This window comes from Chiloscyllium punctatum, chromosome 8 (genome assembly GCF_047496795.1).
Source record: "Chiloscyllium punctatum isolate Juve2018m chromosome 8, sChiPun1.3, whole genome shotgun sequence".
In the NCBI taxonomy this organism is placed as follows: Eukaryota; Metazoa; Chordata; class Chondrichthyes; order Orectolobiformes; family Hemiscylliidae; genus Chiloscyllium; species Chiloscyllium punctatum.
Window position 1 is genome coordinate 5,513,945 of NC_092746.1, and position 22,233 is coordinate 5,536,177.

General features: G+C 41.4%; 1 long non-coding RNA gene across 2 annotated transcripts; it reads right to left on the reverse strand.

The window, feature by feature from the left end:
• Window positions 1-1,259: 1,259 nt before the first annotated feature.
• LOC140480348 (uncharacterized) lies at window positions 1,260-12,535 on the reverse strand. 2 transcript variants are annotated; one of them, XR_011961273.1, is made up of 3 exons: window positions 12,302-12,535; window positions 5,164-5,423; window positions 1,260-1,671 (listed from the first exon to the last, which is right to left on the reverse strand). It is a non-coding gene; the product is annotated as an uncharacterized lncRNA (long non-coding RNA). The 2 variants fall into 2 exon arrangements; XR_011961272.1 differs by having other exon boundaries at window positions 1,260-5,423.
• Window positions 12,536-22,233: the final 9,698 nt, after the last annotated feature.

Below are 22,233 nucleotides of genomic sequence, written 5' to 3' on the forward strand. Positions count from 1 at the left end.
GTGAAAAGTACTTTAATTGCTCGATTACTAGCCTCTGGGAAAGTCATTAAATTTGACAACAAATGCCGAAGGAAAAATAGATATGAAGTTTTAAAAGGAAGCAAAAGGTAGATCAACAATATGCAGATTAAATAAAAATTCATTAGAGGCCTTGAGTTGTTAGGTTTAACCTGAGACTCGTGGTTGTTCGAGTAAAGATTGATCTCTTCGATGGCAGTGAATATTGTACAAATCTTTGCATTCTCAATTTGCTTTTCATCAGGTGTTGTCATCAAGAGGTGAGAGAAATCAAGGGCATGGGGGGGGGAGAGAGAGAGAGAGGGAGAGAGAGGTCATTTCCTATTACAAACAAATTTATCCCCCTCTCTGCTCTCTCCAAAAGCAGTACTGTTCATTTGAGTATTCTCTTGTCTGGCTTCATTGTTTTACCAAGCTGGAGAATTGGTGGATATGCCTTTCATCCCAGTAATTTCCAGAAAGGAACAAATGAAACAGGAACTACAGATCTGAGTGACTGGCTTTAGTCATTTTGATGACATATCAATTTTTGATTCTTGATTATTGATGGTTTCTTGAGTGGACTCAACCGTGGTGAGGTCATTACGGTGGCCACTTTAAACGAACATTTTTCCCTTTGTAAAACCATTTCCATTCATGAAAGATCACAGGTATTAAAATCAGATGGTGAAAGTTGAAAATTGATAGTACAGTTTTACCACTATCATAACAGATGCACGCAAAGAGATTGGAGAATGGAGGATTGAGTGATAAAATGTCACAGGGCTTTACAATAACATATTCAAACATAGAAAGAGCATAGACTGTAAAATAATATATTCATGTCCTTACCAATGGCTTGCACACCATTTTGCAATGTAATACTAGTGATTCATTGCCTCACTGATTTTCAAAAAATGCTTTCCGGCCTGCAGGCGAGTAGAGAAGTGTGAATGGGTCAGGAGAGGAATGATGGTAAAGGGGAAACGGGAATAGAGACTGAGCTCAAAGTCATTCACATCTCAACCACTGATCTACACCTCAGTCATAGATCCACACATTGCCTTGTGGTCAACTTTGTTGAACAACCGACTGGCTCCAAAAGGCCAGATGTTGGTGATGAGCATCGCAGCAATCAGAGCATTGATCACAACATCTTGTCATTAGGAAATCACAGAGATTGCACCATGAAGAAATGTCAAGAAGAATGGGGTTTTAAAGACTAATGGATGCAAGTGAATCATCTTTTTAAAATCCTTCAGTTGGTTGCAATAAAGACTTTTTATTCTTTTTAGCACATGGATATATCACACATCAATTGAAACACATTACTAGTCAAAAAGAATGCTCCATTGCAAGGGTTGTTTCATGAGAGAAAGTGAACACTTATTACTTACTAACCCCAAGCAAAATAAATATAATGTGACATCAAATATTGACAAACATAGAAATAATAGCTTTAAAAAGGGAGCGTGTCGACTACAATAGGAAGATAACAAATAAGTAACTTAAAAAGTTTTTCGAGTGGTTGAGTTGTTGCATTTCAATCTGAGACAATGGGTCTTTCCTTAATTTCTTGCATCCTTGCAGTATTAAAATTTGTAGAATCCTTGGGTTCTTGGTAAATGAATATTTCTTGGACTTGTTTTATTACTGATGCTGGCTTTAGAGATACTGAAAAGGAAACAGGGAGAGAAGGAATCTTTCTATTGCTGTTGGCAATGCATCAGAGACAGGGAAAGAAAATTAATTGGCTTCTAAAATATAGTTTATTTGCATATTCTTGAGACTAATTCCATTGTCTTTCTAAGCTGGATAGTTTCATGTCTTTCTGTGTTATCTTTGTAATGTCTCTTTTAAGTGTAAATGAAAGTGAGGTGGAGTTCCTTGATGCCTGACTGGTTTTAATGTCTTTAGATAAAATTTTATTTTCGGTTCAAACAATTTCACTTATTCCACATTAGAATCATACAATCGCTACAGTGTGGAAGCAGGCCACACCGATCATCCAAAGAACATCCCACCCAGACCTACACCTCCTACCTTATCCCTGTAATCCTGCATTTCCCATGGCTAATCCACCTAGCCTACACATCCCTGGACATTATGGACAATTTAGCATGGCCAATTTGCTTTGGTGTTGGCAGCTGAACTTGAGCTAAGTTGCCTCTCTGATTTATAATTTATAATCATCGCCTTTTATGGTCCATGGGCCCTATTCAGATATTTTTACAAATTTGATTTCGAAGAGGTCAATAATGTTTGACTCCTAAAGGCTGCCAGGACTTGCATTCTAAACATCAATCTCATTGAACTTTATACCAATACAATTGGATGGGTTGAAGTTTGGGACTTAGCTTTGTTCCTTTGATTTCCCAGCAAACAATTTTGTTTTTATCTCACTGTTAAGCCCCTGATGGTGTCCACAAGTGGTGCCTGTTGTTGCTTTCCTTTATGTTTTCCTTTGAGAATGGGATCTCACCATACCTATTCCACCTTGCCTGGAAATCCACTGCCATCAGTTGGATGTTAAATTTCTGCCATATTTTTCAGTGATCCTCCCACTTAATGAGTCTTCATCTTTTTTTTCTCCTGGATTGTCCAAGAACTCTTCAGGGCCTCCTTTAAAAATATTAATCAAATATCTACTTCTGACCTGTCATCTTTTGTCATTTTCCTTGGCCCTTTCTTGCCTTTATTTATGGCTATTGGCCGAACTCATTTGGTTTCTGTCTTGATTTATTCTCATATTACTGGCTTGGTTTAATTTAAGAGACCCCTTGAGCCAATCCAACCTTCTCATGGTTTTTATTGTCCCCTGTGGTGCTCCTGAACCTCTCTCAGTATTCTTGCTACTTGCTTCCTTCAGCCTGTCTAGTCTCTCTGGACTAGACTACAGACATGGGTTTTGCAGTTTGAGATTTTGTGGGATGCAAAATCTAACAATTCTCCTTTATATTTTCTCACACTTAGAGAGTTTTCCACCTGTCTTGCCTCCAGATCCCTTCTTTTGACAGTCAGAGGCAGTTCCACTTCCCTGGTCTGCTTCCCTTTTCTATCTCACTTGCCTTTGGTGTATTACCTTATCGCTGTCTGGTCTGTGACACTGTCCAGATCCCAGCTGTCCTGAGTTTATAGGTCTGCTTGTTAACTCAAAACCATAAGCCAGGTTGTCTGTCTGGGCTCTGCTAAATTCTATTGAACTATTTACATCTGGATTCGAAAGGTATTGAGATTTTGAACTCAAGAAGAATGATCTCATCCTGATTTTTGTAGCTTGGCTCAATTATAAATGCCCACCCTGTGTTGGTCAAAAGCAAGCTGCTTAAGCTGTTGAAATCCACCTGTGTTTATTCAGTTCATTTCTTGATGTCACAAAGGTTTTGTCTGTGTGTCTCTGGCATGAACTGATATGCACCTAAAATAACCCCAATTACTTCCTCACCATCAACAGCCATCTCCTCAGTGAAGATGAGGTAAATTTTGTGAGCGATCCCTTTTAGCTTGCTTTACAATGGCAATGTAATAGCTGGCTTTAGCAACATTGAGAAGGAAACAGGGAGAGAGGGAGTTTATCAGTCCTTGCCATTGCCAAATGATTTTCTTTCCCTCTGTCTGCTGCTGTGCCAAGCAGGTGCAGAAATATAGTTCACTTGCATATTCATGAGTCTGGTTCCATTGTTTTTTTCAAGCTGGATGGTTTCAGGTAATCCTTTCAAAGCCAATATGAACAAGTTGAAGATTCTTTGGCCATATCTTACCATTACTTTCATAGAGTACAGATTTGTAGTTTCACAAAAGTTCACACGTAGCTATGTTAGATTGGTAAGTTTCTACAACAGTTTTGATCCACAAATGTTTTACTTTTTGTAACACTTCTCCCTCTTGTCCAATTTTGATTGCTGCTTAGCAACTGGCCTTTTGCTTGTGTGAAATGGTAAGACAGAATTTATGGCAAGCAGTGGTTGCTTTTGACAGGGATTCTTTGTGGACCGAAGATTGCTTCTTGTTGAGAGGTTGTAGAGAGAAATTAAGTAACTCCACAGAGGCTAGTATCCTGTCAACAATTCACTTGGATTTGCACATGGAAGTTCAGCTTCCTCAGAGCCAGCTCTCTGAGTGATAAGAGACACTCTGACACTCCTGTTTATATCTGTCAATCAGGGCTGCCCAATTGGACCAGATTAACAGCCCCATTCAGGGAACACATATTTTATGAAGGACCACCTAGCGGACTTCTTTATAGTCACACCGAGAAAGGGCAAGTGAATTTAATTTATGGCTAACAGATTTGTGGACTGGTGAAACCTAATGGGATCTCACCCCATAGTGAACTATAATCTTCACTGCTCTCGTGCATTGGCTGAATGGTATTTCCCCACTCCCAACATTCTGAAGGGGCTTCACATTCAGTGCCTTTCTCCTCCATAAGATCCAAGCCTTGCTGCTGGGCAATATTGTGCAGAGTGCAGCTCACCCTGTCCATTCTGGAGATCCTAGTTGGTCCATCAACACTTAATAATTGGTGTATGATAAATCTCGCTGTTGAATGGCTTTGGTTGTTGGGTTCCTGGCCTTCGGGTTGCTCATGAGTGGTTTGTAGTGAGTGCCCCTTAACTTCAAGCAGCCAGCCAGCAGTCAACATCTAGGTGTGAAGCACTCGGGGAGGATGAACCAGCACCGGATGAAATCATGGTGGGCGTTGCCTGACTGTGTCCAGCATTGAAAAGTGATGGAGTGGAAGCCTTTATGGTGGATGAATAATCCTGATTGTCAATGCCCTGCACAGTGGGAGGCTGGTCAGAACTCAAGTATGAAAACTTTCGATTGCTATTGTCAGCAGTAATATGGGTACGATTGTCTGCCTTGGTAAGCATGGCACCAGTCACTGTAGGACACTTTTTGTAGTGATTGAATGCATTATTACAGCATGGCCACAGGTCTACATGACAGGAGAATGTCTTCCAGTACTGCCTGGTGGCAGAAACCCTCAATGCATTGAAGAAGTGTCTGGATGTGCAGCCAAAGTGCTGTGACCTGCAGGGCTATGAACCCAAATGCTGAAAAGTGGCATTAGGCAAGGTCACCCATTTCTCAGCTGGCACAGACACAATGGCCTCTTGCTGTCCAACAGGCATTTTATGATTCTGTGAGACAAATACTTACCATGAGCTCACACAAGATCCCAAGCCAGCTGAGACTTTGGTGGTAGGACAATTTTGCACTCCTTCTGTTGCAGGTATTGCCTCCCACAAGCTCCATCTCTCTTCTTGTCCTCTGTCACTTGTTGAACCCTTGATCTGTGACATGGAAGCTGCTGTGACTCCTGCTGCAGATACAGAGATGAAAAGGGTATTGGGAGGCCTTTTTGCTTATCCGTGAACAGATGAGACTGTAGGCCACAGCTTTCATGTTTTTGAAGTAACCTGTATAATGGAAGGGGAGTGGTCAATCCTAAAAGCTGAATTCTTGTTGTGAGTCAGTTCAGCAGTGCATCAGGTGGAAACAGGCCACTAAACTCTCTCTCCTTCTGCCCTTCTAACTTCGACCTGTAAACTTCTGTTTAAGTTTTACTCTATGTTTAAGGGGTTCGTTTATCTGGACTGTTGTGTATTTTCAGAACAGCATTATTATGGCTAGTTTGGATAGACTGAGTTCTGTGGATATTTTCTATATTCTGTTCTTTAAGTTTCATTCCGTAATGTTGTGAAAAAAATTTTGGCTGTTTCAAAACCTGGTTGTTAACCTAGCTAACTTACTTCAGATAATTTTCACTGTACACTTACTGAAACAAATTGCAAAGTTATGGTCTGGGCTGCCTGCTTAAGAAGATTTGAGTGGTCTGGCCTAGTCCATAAAAATCATGACTAAAGATGACCATCCAGTAAAGATTCCTTTCTACTAGATGCACCCCATTACTGGGAGGAAGTCTGGGAATACCCTGCAGAACTCTTTGAAGCCAGGTATAATCCAATAGTCATCAAGTCCATACGCCTCCCCCCTTAGTCCTCATGAGGGAGAGAAATAGAAAACGGAAGATCTGTGGGGATTAGCAAGCACTCAACCCAAAGGCTGCTGACCCTTTACTTAGGATTATGGAACAAGTTCGCAAAGGTGCAAAATATTCCTGCAGTCTCAATTTAACCCACGTTTATAAACAGCTGAACAAGACACTGAAAAGATGGCATTGCGAACAGGGACCAAAGGACTCTATGAATATGTGAGAATGCCATTTAGTTCTGTAATGCTCCTGCCACCTTCATGTGTGTGATGGATAAAGCTTAAGGTTCACCTTAATTTCCAGTCCCTCCTGAGGTATCTGGATAAAATATACATTTTGGTATTTGAGGAAACCTTTGGCCCAGTTGTCACAGTTTAACCTGAAAGCCAAACCCGAGAAATGACAATGTTTCCAGACAAAAGTACAGAATCTTGGGCGCTATGTTACCAAGGAAGGCATTTGTTCTGACAAGGAGAAAATCTGAATGACAGAGCAGCAGCTCTGGCTTGAGGTAATAAGGCAATCGGTTGCTATGAGAGATATTCTGCAAGGCTGTGAACAAGTGGCCAACCCACTCCATGGCTGGCTGAGAAGATCAGAGAATACCAAAGGAGTGGTTGGAAAAGGATGTATGAGACATTATGCTTCATAGAACATCACAGCGAGTTGGACCCAGCATGTGGGGATTTTTTTCACACCCTGGGGCAGAAGCTGGTCTCCTCCCCACCCCCCACCCCCAGCCTTGGTTTCCCAGATTCCCATCTCCCTCCTATACTGGAAACTTACTCCAGTGTCCTTGGCCCAGGAGTGGTGCTGGCACAGGTTTAAGACCCGGAAGGAGCAGTTATCCGTTATGCCAATTGGAGTCTCATGCAGAACAATAGGAATATGCAGAATTACTCCAACATGAAACGAACACAGCTAGCTTTGAGGGGTGTTATTTCCCAGAGGTTCAGAGACATTCTGTTCAGTGCAGAGTTTGAAGTGTTTACAGACAACAACCCACTCAGATACTTTTGATACTTTTAATTGGGACCCAGTGGGCTGTGAACTCAGTTTCAATTCCAGACCTGGTACCGGTCAGTATCAAGCTGTGGTACTGGAAAAACACAGCCGGTCAGGCAACAACTGAGGAGCAGGAGAGTTGATGCTTTGAGCATGAACCTTTCATCGGGAATGTGATGAAGCTTCATTCCTGCTGAAGTGCTCAAAACGTTGACTCTCCTGCTCCTCGGATCCTGCCGGATTGGCTGTGCTTTTCCAGCACCACACTTTTTGACTCTGATCTCCAGCATCTGCAGTCCTCACTTTCTCCCTGGTACTGGTTAGGGAAAAATAATGCAAGTACTGGTACTCTTTGTCAAAAGACTGGGCAGAGGAGGGAACCCACCCCTGCCCAACTAACAGGGCTGTGGCTGGCACCATATCCATACCTCCAAGTCAAAGGCAGTGGTTGGAACTTAATTCCCCATGGGATTCAGATTAGGATTCAGTAGAGTGTCACTAAGGCATTTCAGAGAGAGATCCAAACCAGATCGAGACAGGGTAGATCTAGTTATGGTTTCATCTTTGCCATTGATTTCAAAAGAGGACCTCAGACAGCTTCAGCTGATTGACATGGAAAGTAGCAGACCATTACTGGAAGGCCCAACCCAGTGCCAGCTGCTCAGGGAATGGCAAATGGCACAGACACTGTTGAGGTGCTGGGAGAGGATCATGGAGGAGGATGAAGTCTGCAATTGGCTGCTTCATTTCACAGAGAGATGTGAAACAAATCATCTTTCTCGGCAGGCTCGGGTGTCATGGTTCATGAGCAAAGGGGACACCAAGTGATAGAAAAGGTGACTTCCCTGACCAGAGAGCAGCGGTTCTGGCCAAGGATAGCAGCTGATATTGATCACTATTGTGGTCATGCTCTCATACTCTCATCCCTTCACTAACCTCATGCAGATCATTCCCAAGCATGACCAAAAGCCCTCAGCTATCATCAGAATTAGCTGTAGGTCAGTCATACCTGATTGAGTTGTCCCTTTTGGTGTTCCATTTGAAGTGATAAGTGTGCAGTTTTGGGAGCAGGATACCCCAGGAACTTTGCAAATTCTATGGTATCGCCTATAGCCTCACCACCCTTTGTCCAGAGGTAACAGATAGAATATGGTTGAATCGTTCACACTAAGTGAATATTTGCACACCTTGCCTCCTGAGAGTATATGGAAGTGGCCTGGGTACTTCTGGAGTTATAAAAGCATCCCACACTCATCACAAGGTACTCTTCACACGATCTCTTCTTTGGATGAGACCCAGCCCTTCCTATGGACATCTCCTTGGGCTCAACACACTGTCTGATGGTGTTGGCCAGGTCAATGACTAGATAGTCATATATTGCACAAGGCTAAGCTGGGCATGTGAGATGGTGTCCAAGAGGACTAAAGGATAAGTGTGAGAAGAACTGCATTGAACAATTACAAGGCTGACAGGAGTGACCTTCCGATTAGTGCACGTATATTCTGCAAATTTGAATATAAGATTAGCATTGCTGCCTCACAGCACCAGGGACTCAGGTTCAATTCCAGCCACTGGTGACAGTCTGTGTGGAATTTACATATTCTTTCCACGTCTGTCTGGATTTCTCCAGGTGCTCTGGTTTCTTCCCACAGTCCAAAGATGTGCAAGTGTTAGCTGGATTGGCCATGCTAAGTTGTTCGAAGTGTCCAGGGGTGTGTAGACTAGGAGTAGCAGCTAGGGTAAATGCAGGGTTATGGTGACAGCGGGTTGGAAGTTGGGTCTGGGTGGGATGCTCTTTGGAAGATCAGTGTGGTCTTGATGGGCTGAATGGTCTCTTTCCACAATGTAGGGATTCTACGATTCTACTCAACAGTGCTTCAGAATGTTGGTGCACAAGGGCTCAAGTGGAGTCGGATAGTGCTGAGGAATTCGGGAGCGATCTGTGTTATGAATCTACAATCGTGCATCCAGTGTGGGAAAGTCTACTCCTGTCCAGGAAAATGGTGCAGTGATGATCTGCTGGAAGATGGAAACTAAAGCAACAAGTGTCGCCAACTGTCTGACTCCGAGATACCTAATTAACGTAGACACCAAGTAGGTGTTTTGTAAGAGTCTGGATTCCTTCGAAAGTACCAATACAATAGATAATAGACAATAGACAATAGGTGCAGGAGTAGGCCATTCTGCCCTTCGAGCCTGCACCACCATTCAATATGATCATGGCTGATCATCCTTAATCAGTATCCTGTTCCTGCCTTATCTCCATAACCCTTGATTCCACAATCCTTGAGAGCTCTATCCAACTCTTTCTTAACTGGGCCTCCACTGCCCTCTGGGGCAGAGTATTCCACACAGCCACCACTCTCTGGGTGAAGACGTTTCTCCTCATCTCTGTCCTAAATGGTCTACCCCGTATTTTTAAGCTGGGTCCTCTGGTTCGGCACTCACCCATCAGCGGAAACACGTTTCCTGCCTCCGGAGAGTCCAATCCTTTAATAATCTTATATGTCTCAATCAGATCCCCTCTCAGTCTTCTAAACTCAAGGGTATACAAGCCCAGTCGCTCCAGTCTTTCAGCGTAAGGTAATCCCGCCATTCCAGGAATTGACCTCGTGAACCTATGCTGCACTCCCTCAATAGCCAGAAAGTCTTTCCTCAAATTTGGAGACCAGAACTGTACACAGTACTCCTGGTGTGGTCTCACCAGGGCCCTGTACAGCTGCAGAAGAACCTCTTTGCTTCTATACTCAATCCCTCTTGTTATGAAGGCCAGCATGCTATTAGCCTTCTTCACTACCTGCTGTACCTGCATGCTTACCTTCATTGACTGGTGTAAAGAACACCCAGATCTCTCTGTACTACCCCTTTACCTAAATTGATTCCATTTAGGTAGTAATCTGCCTTCCTGTTCTTGCCACCAAAGTGGATAACCATACATTTATCCACATTAAACTGCATCTGCCATGCATCTGACCACTCACCTAATTTGTCCAGGTCACCCTGTAATCTCCTAACATCCTCATCATATTTCACCCTGCCACCCAGCTTAGTATCATTAGAAAATTTGCTAATGTTATTACTAATACCATCTTCTATATCATTAACATATATTGTAAAAAGCTGCAGTCCCAGCACTGACCCCTGCGGTACCCCACTGGTCACTGCCTGCCATTCCGAAATGGAGCCGTTTATCACTACTCTTTGTTTCCTATCAGCCAACCAACTTTCAATCCAAGTTAGTACTTTGTCCCTAATACCATGCACCCTAATTTTGCTCACTAACCTCCTATGTGGGACTTTATCAAAAGCTTTCTGAAAGTCCAGGTACACTACATCTACTGGATCTCCATCGTCCATCTTCAGAGTTAAATCCTCAAAAAATTCCAGAAGATTAGTCAAGCATGATTTCCCCTTCATAAATCCATGCTGACTCTGACCTATCCTGTTACTACTATCCAGATGTGTCGTAATTTCATCCTTTATAATAGACTCCAGCATCTTTCCCACCACTGAGGTCAGACTAACTGGTCTATAATTTCCTGTTTTCTCTCTCCCACCTTTCTTAAAAAGTGGTACAACATTAGCCACCCTCCAATCCGCAGGAACTGATCCCGAATCTATCAAACTCTGGAAAATAATCACCAACGCATCCACGATTTCTCGAGCCACGTCCTTTCGTACCCTGGGATGTAGACCATCAGGCCCCGGAGACTTATTAACCTTCAGACCTAACAGTCTCTCCAATACCAAATCCTGGCAAATATAAATTCCCTTAAGTTCAGGTCCTTCAGCCACTGTTACCTCAGGGAGATTGCTTATGTCTTCCCCAGTGAACACAGATCTGAAGTACCAATTCAATTCTTCTGCCATTTCTTTGTTCCACGTAATATATTCCCCTGTTTCAGTCTTCAAGGGCCCAATTTTAGTCTTAAACATTTTTTTGCCTTTCACATACCTAAAAAAGCTTTTACTATCCTCCTTTATATTATTGGCCAGTTTACCTTCGTACCTCATTTTTCTCTGCGTATTTCCTTCTTAGTAATCCTTTGTTGTTCCTTAAAAGCTTCCCAGTCCTCCATTTTCCCACTTATCTTTGCTATGTTATACTTTTTCTTTTTTAACTTTATATGTTTCTTAACTTCCCTCATCAGCCACGGCCACCCATGTCTCCTCCTGGGATCTTTCTTCCTTTTTGGAATGAACTGATCCTGCATCTTCTGCATTATACACAGAAATATCCGCCATTGTTCCTCTACTGTCATCCCTGCTAAGGTATTGCACTATTGAGCTTTGGCCAGTTCCTCCCTCATAGCTCCATAGTTCCCTTTATTCAACAGAAATATTGTCACTTCTGATTGTACCCTTTCCCTCTCAAATTGCAGAATGAACCTTATTGTATTATGGTCACTACTTCCCAATGACTTCTTCACTTCGAGGTCCCTGACCAATTCTGGTTCGTTGCACAATACCAGATCCAGAATTGCCTTCTCCCTGGTCGGCTCCAGCACCAGCTGTTCTAAGAATCCATCTCTGAGGCACTCCACAAAGTCTCTTTCTTGAGGTCCAATACCACCCTGATTCTCCCAGTCTACCTGCATGTTGAAATCCCCCATAGAAACTGTAGTAACATCTTTGCGACAGGCCAATTTCAGCTCCTGATTTAACTTACATCTGACATCCAGACTACTGTTTGGGGGCCTGTAGATAACTTGCAAGAGGGTCTTTTTACCCTTAGTATTTCTCAGCTCTATCCACACTGACTCTACATCCCCTGATTCTAGGTCCCCCCGTGCATGGGACTGAATATCATCCCTTACCAACATGGCCACCCCACCCCCTCTGCCCGTCAGTCTGTCCTTACAATAGCCCATGTAGCCTTGAATATTCATTTCCCAGGCCCTGTCCACTTGAAGCCACGTCTTAGTTATCCCCACAATATCGTATCGGCCAATTTCCAAAAGAACCTCAAGCTCATCCATCTTATTTCTAATGCTTCGTGCATTCATGTATAGTATTTTTAATTTGTTACTGCTCTCACCCTTCCCATCAACCCGTATTTCACTCAACCTTACAGCATGATCCCTTTCTGAGTTTTCTGCCTCATTGATACAGTTGTCTTTCTTGACTTCTCTTGTTCTAACTTTCCCTCCAATTTCGTTCTTAAACATCCAGTTTGTCCCCTCCCCCCCGCTACTTAGTTTAAACGTAGCTGTGTTGCAGTAGCAAACCTGCCTGCCAGAATGCTGGCCCCTAACCTATTAAGGTGCAAACCGTCTCTCTTGTAGAATTTATGCTTACCACAAAACATATCCTAGTGATCCAAGAATTTAAATCCTTGCTTCCTGCTCCAGTTCCCCAGCCACATGATCAAGTCCACACAGATTAGAGGTTGCAAAAGTCACCTTGAGCATATGCTGGATATCACTCCAACCCTTAGCATTTACCCTTATCAGTGATGCAAGAAGAGAATGATGCCAGGAAAGTGGGAGGCTCACACATTCTAATCCATCATGATGCAATCAAAACTGCTGATCACACAACTGCCTCACAGTCACTGGTGCTTTGGTCGTTGCTGGGATGGCAAATCTCAAGCAGAGAACTGTGTGATAGGACCTCCAACAGCAGATGGCAATGGTGAGGGAGGGAAGCAAGTGGAGCAGCTGCAAGAGTGGTATTGGGACTTCCAGTAGATGGCAACAGTGAGAGAGGACACCGAACAGGTCAGCTGCATCAGTTGAATGCATAGTAGAAATTAGTGGGAATTGGTCATTGGGAAGAATTAAGATGGACAAAGTATCCTTCAAAACAATGTAAACCTTAGCTTTAAATCCACGTACACATTGTTTTCCTTGTTTACCTTTAATTTCCCTTCATGTTTATAATGACCCAATAACAATAGAATAAAGAATCCCTGCTTCATGATCTTAGGACCTTCTGTGTCTTCAAACCACACGTTACATTCCATATATCATTTCCTCAGTCCTCCCAAATTTTGCTTTCTTTGCAAGTTAAATCACAAATCCATGATAAAATTGTTCTCTAAGGACAAATAACATATTGAAATTAACAATACAGCCTATTGTATTATAGTTAAATGTATAAATCTGCAGGTGGGAGCCAGTCTTTTAAAGTGGCATCAGTTTCAACATGTTTAACACCACCCTTCCCTCCAATCCACTCCCAAACTGACTTGCTCCACCAACTTAAAATTCCTTGCAGGATATTAGCGAAAGAATCCTATATCCATTCACATGATATTCCTCTGTTTGTGCTTGTGTTAGTCTACTGAGATGGATAGGAACATGCCTTTATAAAGATACCAAGCAGAAAAATGTCACATAAATACTTTTGGCTTTCATCGGCAACAATACTTCAAGGTTTAGTTGTAAATTTATAGTGAAGTAATCTTCTTTACTCGCTTTATTTCAATCATATGTGGATAGGTCAAATGTGGTAAGATGGCTAACAATAATGAGCAACTGTTTACACTGTCCGATGGGGAGTTAAGCATAAATGTGACAGCCTGATTGATGATCCTGCAGCTATATTGATGTTATTCAATCACACTTCCAAATGTTGTCTGAGTCTCACTACAGTACTTGCATTCTTTCTGGACATTTGTGGCTGTGTGAACTTAAACAATAACACATTGCTGACATGCTGAAAAGGTTGTTTAGTTTACACTCAATCATATGTCAGAGTATCTAGTGAGGATTTCCTCTATTGGGCCTGACTGTCCTCAATTGGGTTTCAATGAACAGTGTTCAACCAACTGAGTGGCAATAATGCACCAGCAGTCATATTGCTCTGGGAAATTGAAGATCAGCAGGTCAGCTGAAGGCTACGTTCCCAATTGCCTTCTATTACACGGACAGCCATTATGGCCACTTATTGTGCTGCACCAGCTTGTTGGAAATGCATTGTCTTGCTATTCTTTTTCCACCATTAGCACTATCATTATGGGTTCAAGGGAACATTGCACATCACTGAAGGTGTGCTTTCAGATGGAGGTCAAACACAAAATGAGAGTTTGGAAGTGTACACAATAGGGATGTCTTCATTTCTTACCAGAAGGGTACCATCTTTGTAAACCATATGATAGTAAAGTGGAACCCTCTTCAGCTAAGAACTCATGTGAGTTTGATTGTGTATGATTACTGCTGCCCATGGTGTTTTGGGAGAGGGCATGCCCAAACACACAAAGGCACCTTCAATCAGTTATGAAAGTGAAGTGTTCACTCAAACCAAAAGTCATATGCTGCACAAGGAGGATTGAACTGTTTGTTTAGAATAGGCAAACTCATAAGAGGATATCTTGTGGATGACAAGATGATGTGACATCATCTTAAAAGGACAAGAGACCAAGAAGCTGCATAACTATCTTGGTATTTCATAGTAAAGGGAAAACACCAGCTGGAACTGAAACGTTACAAGTCTTCAGATATGATTGATGATTATAATGGACTTCAGTGGTTCTGTCTTAGCAAATTCAAGACAGATAGAAAGATGGATGACTTGACCTATATATACTGCTTCTCTGACAATCCTAACAGGAATGTAATGCAAGTTAAATGGAAAAGCAAACCCACCAATAGAACTGTGGTCACTTGACATGACCAACTATAAGATTTTTCATCTCCACAAGATGTTTTGCATTGCAATTCACCTGTTACCAATCAATATATCTCATCAGGTGCTGACTTCAATAGAACCCTCAAGGGCCAGAAGCCACAGCAGGAATTAACAGTGTTCTACCCTGCTGTTACTCATAGGAAAAAAAGACAGTGTACAGGAAATAAAATCACAAGCACGTTGTTGTAAAAGAATAACTGTAGCATGGATGACGCAGAGTTTATTGTTAAGCTTTCAAAAATACAACATTCTCATTGTACCAAAATCAATTAAATCAGAATAATGGTATTGCATGAGAAGAGCATATATCTGAACAGCCAACTCAGCGTGACTATAAAGCAGATTATAGGGATGGAAGATACTTTCTTGCTATGAGATCACCAAAGAGTCTTCCATTTATACACCACTGCATTGACGTACCACTGCTTACAATCTCAGGACATCTAAGTGCTTCACACCTAATAAAGTATATTCTAATCACTGTTGTAACATCAGAAAACACACCAACTTATTTGCATGCGTTAAGGCTCTCCAAACAACAATGAGATAAATGACCAGATAATGTTGATGTTGGTTACAGGATAGATATTGGTCCAAAATCAGGGGAGAGCACATCAGCTGGTTTTTAAAAATGGTCTTATTGTCAGTTATGTCCAGCTAACGAGGAAATATGCTCGTTTTACATCAGTTCAATACTTTAGTTTATGCATTCTCTCATACTGCATTGAACGACAGGATTTGGAGGAGCTGGTGTTGGACTGGGGTTGGCAAAGTTAAAAATCACACAACACCAGGTTATAGTCCAACAGGATTATTTGGAAACATTAGCTTTCGGAGCGCTGCTCCTTCATCAGGTGGTTGTGGAGCCTAATGAAGAAGCAGTGCTTCAAAAGCTAGTGTTTCCAAATAATCCTGTTGGATTATAACCTGGCATGTGAATTCTAATTTGGAAATGACAGTGTAGCTTTAAGCTAGGTGCTTAAATTTCGACAGTAAGTCTTGAACTAATGGATCGCCTGACTCAGAAGCAAGAGCATTACCATTAAGTCATGCCCACCCCAAGGCTATCACTAAGTAACAGATTCAATATGAGCAAGGGAAGTTGAAGATTACACTGTATAAACAAATAATGTTTGGTAAAGAAAGAAAAGCTAAGCAGTAAACGTAAGAAATTCAAAAAGAAAATGCTTTCGCAAAAAGCTCGATCAAACATTTGTGGTTTCAGCCTAAGTCAGGGATGGATTTGATGAACTTGTGATACCCAGCAGCAAAGAAGCTCCAAAGTGACTTCGTTTCTGTCTGTAGAATAAAACACATGGGCCTCAGTAAGACCAAAAGATACCTGGTATAGAGTGGATTCTTAAAACTGTTCATGGGAACATTCAATGCAACAGCCCGTTTATTTCTTTTTAATGTGCTGCTTGTTTTGTTTTAAAAGCATTTGAGTACAAAATTTTCAAAGGAAAATATTGTGCTGGACAAATTACACAGTAGTTAGGATATTATAAAAATATTATTACCTTGTATGGCATTTTTGCACTTCAATTGTGAAAAGACCTCAGTGCTCCAAAGATTGAGCCAACATCATCATCATGGATGGCACTGAGAGCATAATCCAGTTGCTGAATTGTTATTCATGCCCATCCACATTCAGGCTATTTATTCCAGATTTCAAAAGAATGGGTGTGCAAACTGGCCCTCCACCCCTAACAAACGTACATAGCCTCATCTAAATAGTGTATAAGTTCCTACGGGACTTTTTTCCAGAAACTGGAACTGTTTCCAGAAACTCTTCCTACGGGACAATTTTCCAGAAACTGTTTGATTTAACTTACAAGATATTTATACTAGGTGAAACCTTTGTGTGTTCGGGGTTCATTTAACTCGGAGGTCATGTCAATAGCCAGACCTGTGCAATCAGACTTTTAATACAGTTACACATTCAAACATACGATAAGGAAAAGCATCTTAGTGAAACAATTGTGCTTTCTGAAGAAGGAAATGCAGCTATTTTAAGAAACGCTTTAAAACAAAAGAAGTATTTGATTCCGAAATGTAAATACAAAACACGCTCCAAGGGGTTTTAAAGTGAAGAGTCTTCAGATTTCGTCCTTCACACTTGGCAAATTGTCACGTTGCCAATGTGCGTGCACAGCAGATTTCACAGTAGTTTGCATAAAAGGAGTAATTTTCTGATTTTACACATAATAGAAAGTAATGCAATTATATATGCTCTGCGCACAGTTTTCAAGTCACTTGAATAATAGATACCTGAATTGCTTATGTGTGGAACAACAGGGAATGACCCCGCTGGCAAGTAAATGTCAGCTATGACACGTATAGTATATTGCCAATCTTTGACTGTAAAATAATGTTATTTTAACAAGTAACTACAAACCAGTTATTCGTCAGAAGGCTTTTCTTGATGATTTCAATATTATAATGACTAGGCTGTTTTCTAGTCATCAACAGCTGCTTTTTAAACTTTAGCAATTATTTCACAATGATCACCTCTCATTGATGACCACTGTCCTTGCCAATTTCTTAGGGCAGCTTGGGTCATTACAATTGACAATCTGCATTGGAGGAGGAGGAGGAATAAAAGCAAAAAAAAAAAAAAATTGCTTCCAGCAATTCCACAGAGTTAAGAATAATTTACAGTTGGGAATGATTCAAGGCAGTCTTCTTACCTCAAGATTCAGATGCATGTTTTAAAATCTGTTTTTGTGGCTTATTACATGCCTTACAGCTCCTCAGTGGCATTGCTGCTTTAGAAATAAACAGAGCACCTTTTGTTTTCTATTTTATTATTCAATACAATGATTAAATTGTTAATTTTTTTTCCCTCTTTGGTGGCATCTCCTGTTCATGAATGATTTTAAAACACAGTCTAATTATCCCACTGCTTGTAGATCTTTTAGCTAAAAGCTTATTGTCAATGTATTTCAATGTGAAGACAATTTTCAATTATATATCTTTTTATATAATGCATTCTGATGCATTAAGCCACCATTCTTGATTGGACAGTTAGCATATGATTTATAATTCTGTAGGATGGTTTGATCCAACTTGAACATTTCTTTTAATAATCCTGAGTGATTTCTGTCCTTGACATTCAGCGGAAGGAATATTACTGAACAACTTTATAACACAGACTTCCTGCTCAAAGCCAGTCTAACTATCAGAAGTAGATGAGCATTTCTAAAGAGTCACATTAGCCCATTCACTTAAATTGGGGGTAAAAGAGGACTCGTGGTGTACTCTTTAAAACATATGGTTCAGTGCACATAGCATAGAGGCTGGAAAATTGCTGATTACAGAATTAATTAAGAAATCCCTATTCAGATCAAGGATTAGCATGCAGTAAAGTCCTTGAAATAAAGCAAGGTCAAATCAAAATAAAGCCTCTTTATCCTTCTTTCAGATGAAACTGTAAAAAGAAAATTAAAACAAATCAGTGCACTTAAAATCATATTGCATATCTATATTAATACATCAGCACCACATAACTTCAGTCATACATTCAGTTAATATTAGGCAAGTTAGTATCCACTTTAACATTTTTATAGCCGTAGCTTTTAAAATATAATTGCCTCACAGCGATGTGAGACAGCATTTCAGTGCAAACAGGCTGCCTTTGCTGAGGCCTCCAATCATGAAGATGCTTTCAGCAAAGTGGTTTGATTGAGTGAACTCTGACATTGGAATAATCACAAAGTACAAAGTGTGCTCCTCCACCGCTTATGTGTGGTCCCAACAGACCCTATCCTGTTGATGTCTGGCTCTGATAAGTTCAAAGTTCAATACAAGAGGCCTATCACAGTACTTAGTGAACTATGAAAAGGATAGACTGAGGCTGAAGATTCTGTGTCCTTTTAAAGTAGGGAGTTGAAATGAGAGAGAAAACTTTGCTGTATTAATAAATTCTGATTAAAATATGCTCCAGATCTGTGGCTTAGCTATTTATGTGAATAAAAAATGAAGCCAAGAAAAGATCAATTATAAAAAAAACAAACTTTTGAAAGTTGTTTTTTGTGTAAACATTCAAAAATTGGTGCCAAGAGTAGCACAACACTCAAGCTCCAATTTATTTCATAAACTAGTGTTCGGTTTTACAGAAAGGAGGGTCAGTGTGAGATCGTTCAATGAGTGCATTTTCATGCCAGACTCATGCACTCCACATGGTGTTAATTACATGAAATAATAAACCTTTTCAGAATCAGCATATTCACAGACTAAAAGAAATGTTGATCTGCTGAACTATGAAAGTGATGAAATCAAGTTCACTAATTATACTCGGAGCAAAGTAAAAACAAAATAATTTTATAGAAATGTTCACGGTAGGGGGGATAAACCATTAGAAACTTTAAAATGTGTTTTACCATTGTAATAAACCAACGACGTTTTCATACTAAAAGTGAAATTTGTATAAATAAGCATCTTTGGCACATGTGTAGAAAAATGGTGGTTCAGAATAACTTCATCTTTAGTTACGAAAACAGAAATTGCTGCATAAGCTCAGCAGGTCTGGCAACATCCTTGGAGAGAAATCAGAATTAATGTTTCAGGTCAAGTGATCCTTCCTCACTGGACCCAAAACATTAACTCTGATTTCTCTCTACAGATGCTGCCAGACCTGCTGAGCTTATTCTGCAATTTCTGTTTTTGTTTCTGATTTACAGCATATGCAGCTCTTTTGGGTTTTTTTTTCATTTTTAGTCACATTGCTATCACGGTGCCATTTTGTCATTCAATCCATTAATGAGATCCAAAGAATTTTTCCAGCTTTTATTTTTAAGCTGCTGGCATTTGAATGATAGCAATATACATACAGATGAGGATGGTCATCAACTCATCTTAATTTAGCATTACACGTCCACTTATTATCAAAAGTTAAGTGTGGTTTAAATGATTTTTTTTGGGTCACTGTCAGGACTTCCATTCCACATTTTCACATTTTTCAGCATGAAGAACCACCTCATGACCACAGTTTGAAAGCTATTTTATTAACTGCTTAAACCTGTGCACGCCCTCACCACCGCCCCCCACCACCCCACCCCCCCACCACCGCCCCCCACCACCCCACCCCCCACCACCCCACCCCCCCACCACCCCACCCCACCCCCACCATATTATTTTCGACTTACATGTTTTTCTGAAACAAGTTTTTGATGCCTCCTTTTTGTATGGAAAAATCCAAACCTACCTCATTTTTCTTTAAACTTTGAATCCCTAAAACTGGGGATTAATCTTATGCTCTGTTTTCTACTTAATACTAAGAATTCCTGTTGTATTGTCCAACTTTTGAACTTTGTTTTTTTTTCCTACCTTGATTCTGTACCTTGGTCATTGTACCTCAGGTGGCATCTCACACTTTTTATTGTACTCCTGTACTTTTGTCCTTGAGTACACATGACAATGAAAAATACTAAATCTATCTCCAGTAGTTGATCGCTCTTTATTCCTCAGTTACCAGAGCTAAGTACAATACACAAGGGGCTGCCTTAGCCTTCACTATATAGTTCAGTTAGGGTCAGTTAGGGGTTGTTCTTTTTGTTTGGCTCAGGTTTGATTGAGACAAGTTTTTTTGAATGATTTGTTGCCTCAATGCCTGGTGAGTTATCAGACCCCACCTTACCAAACTCGCCACATTAATTGCCTGCCCCACCCTTACTGCTTCTCTCATGACTGCTTTCTGCCTCATTTTACCACACAGCTTTCTCGGAACAAATGGTCACTCAGCAGATACCCTGCAATTCACTGGGATCACTTTGTATTGCTAAATAAAAGTCCATTCTGCTTCGAGACAAATACTGAGAGTCCTGAGCTGCCTTGTGTGATTGCTCACTTATGACCCAGACACGGCAGAGCAGAGGGTAGGAACTGCTGCATTGCTATGGGGAAAGGGTCCCGGAATTCCTGCTGGCTGGCATGATCCTGACACAGGCCATACTCTTCCTCCAGGGCCAGCAGTAAAGGCCACAAAACTAAACCATGCCAGGCTGGTCCAAGGTTGCCATCTGTGTTTCTGGAGGAATGCCCAGCACTGGAGGAAGAATGTCAATATCTTTCTCCACCCTGCCAGCATAAGTGCCATCACCTTCTCTCAGATACCTCACAATCTCTGCCCCTAAGCCCAGCTCCCTCCAGGGCTGCGCCATTCTCAGTACTGCCTGTAACAATGTCTCCACTTGTTCTCACCCATCTCAACCCCTCACAACACTAATCTTGCAAGCCTTCTGCAGAGACACGTCCCCACATGCACCAACAGTAAACACGGTGCTGCCTATTTTGAAAGCTCACCTCCCTATCATTCCATGCGGGAAACAGCACACAGTAGGGCAGAAAGAGTCAAGAGAGGTAATGGGACTGCCCGCCATTTGGCCACTCACCATTTACGAAGAGAGGACCCTGACTTTGATCACCTTGAGCAGGGCCTGAAATGGTACCGGAGGCTGCCCTTGAGTAATTGTGCTGCGTTCCCGTCTGTGATTTCTATTCCCCTTGACTTGAAACCTGCTATCAACAGCAATAAGTCTCCTAGTTTTATGTCAGTGCTAATTGGCATGGCTAGAGAGCAGTAATATGAATCTGGAATCTCTAACTGCAGAGGCAAAGGACAAAACAAAGCAATGCAAGGCAGGGGATCCTGGGAACACCAGATAGGGCTCACTCACTCAGAGCCTATGATGCAGCCTGGTCTGGTCCATGGTCTGGGTGGGTGTTCCTGAGGGCACTATATCCTTGCTGCAGTATTACAGTGATAGTTGCCAGTGTAGCCTGAGGTGCAATGTCACAGTGCAGAAGTGTGCTGTAACTAGATCACAGGCATGTCACTGGTGTTGTTAGTGACTGGCACATCAGATGTCAGACCCTATGCCAATGGAGAAATTGGAGTCCCGCTTCCAACATTGGGCAAATGACAAGCTGAACCTGACATATGCTTGCTCTGGTTTCCTTGTCAAATTTTCCCTGACATCAAGCTCATTTGGAGAGTTTACTAAGATGGGAACCTGAATGTTAGCACAGAGAATTGTCCCTTTAACAAATTGTTTAACAAGCATTAACCAATATCTTGGTGCTGCCGAGTGAGGGTCTCATTCTGCCGCTTGTGAAAAGCATAAAAGATGGAATGAGATGAACTCAAAGTTGGGATGGTCCTTACTGCACTTGACACCCAAATCTGCCACATATCCCTGATTCCTGAAGAAGAGCTTATGCCCGAAACGTCGATTCTCCTGCTCCTTGGATGCTGCCTGACCTGCTGTGTTTTTCCAGCAACACATTTTTCAGCTCTGATCTCCAGCATCTGCAGTCCTCACTTTCTCCTATACAGAGGGTTGAATCTGTCAAGGTTTCTGAGTATCCATAGCTATTTCCAAACCATCTATGGAGCCTCTTTGTCACCATTATTTTCCTACCTCCATAATATCTTGCACTAATCTGCAATAATTTTGCCTATTCTTGTTTATCCTACTCAAGTATTTTGTCTAATTCATCGTATAGCAGGCAGCCTCTTTTGATTCCACTGCCACTCTGTGTTTGTATCATCTGCTAATTTGACCGATTTATAATTTAAAATTCTTTTAGAACAGCTG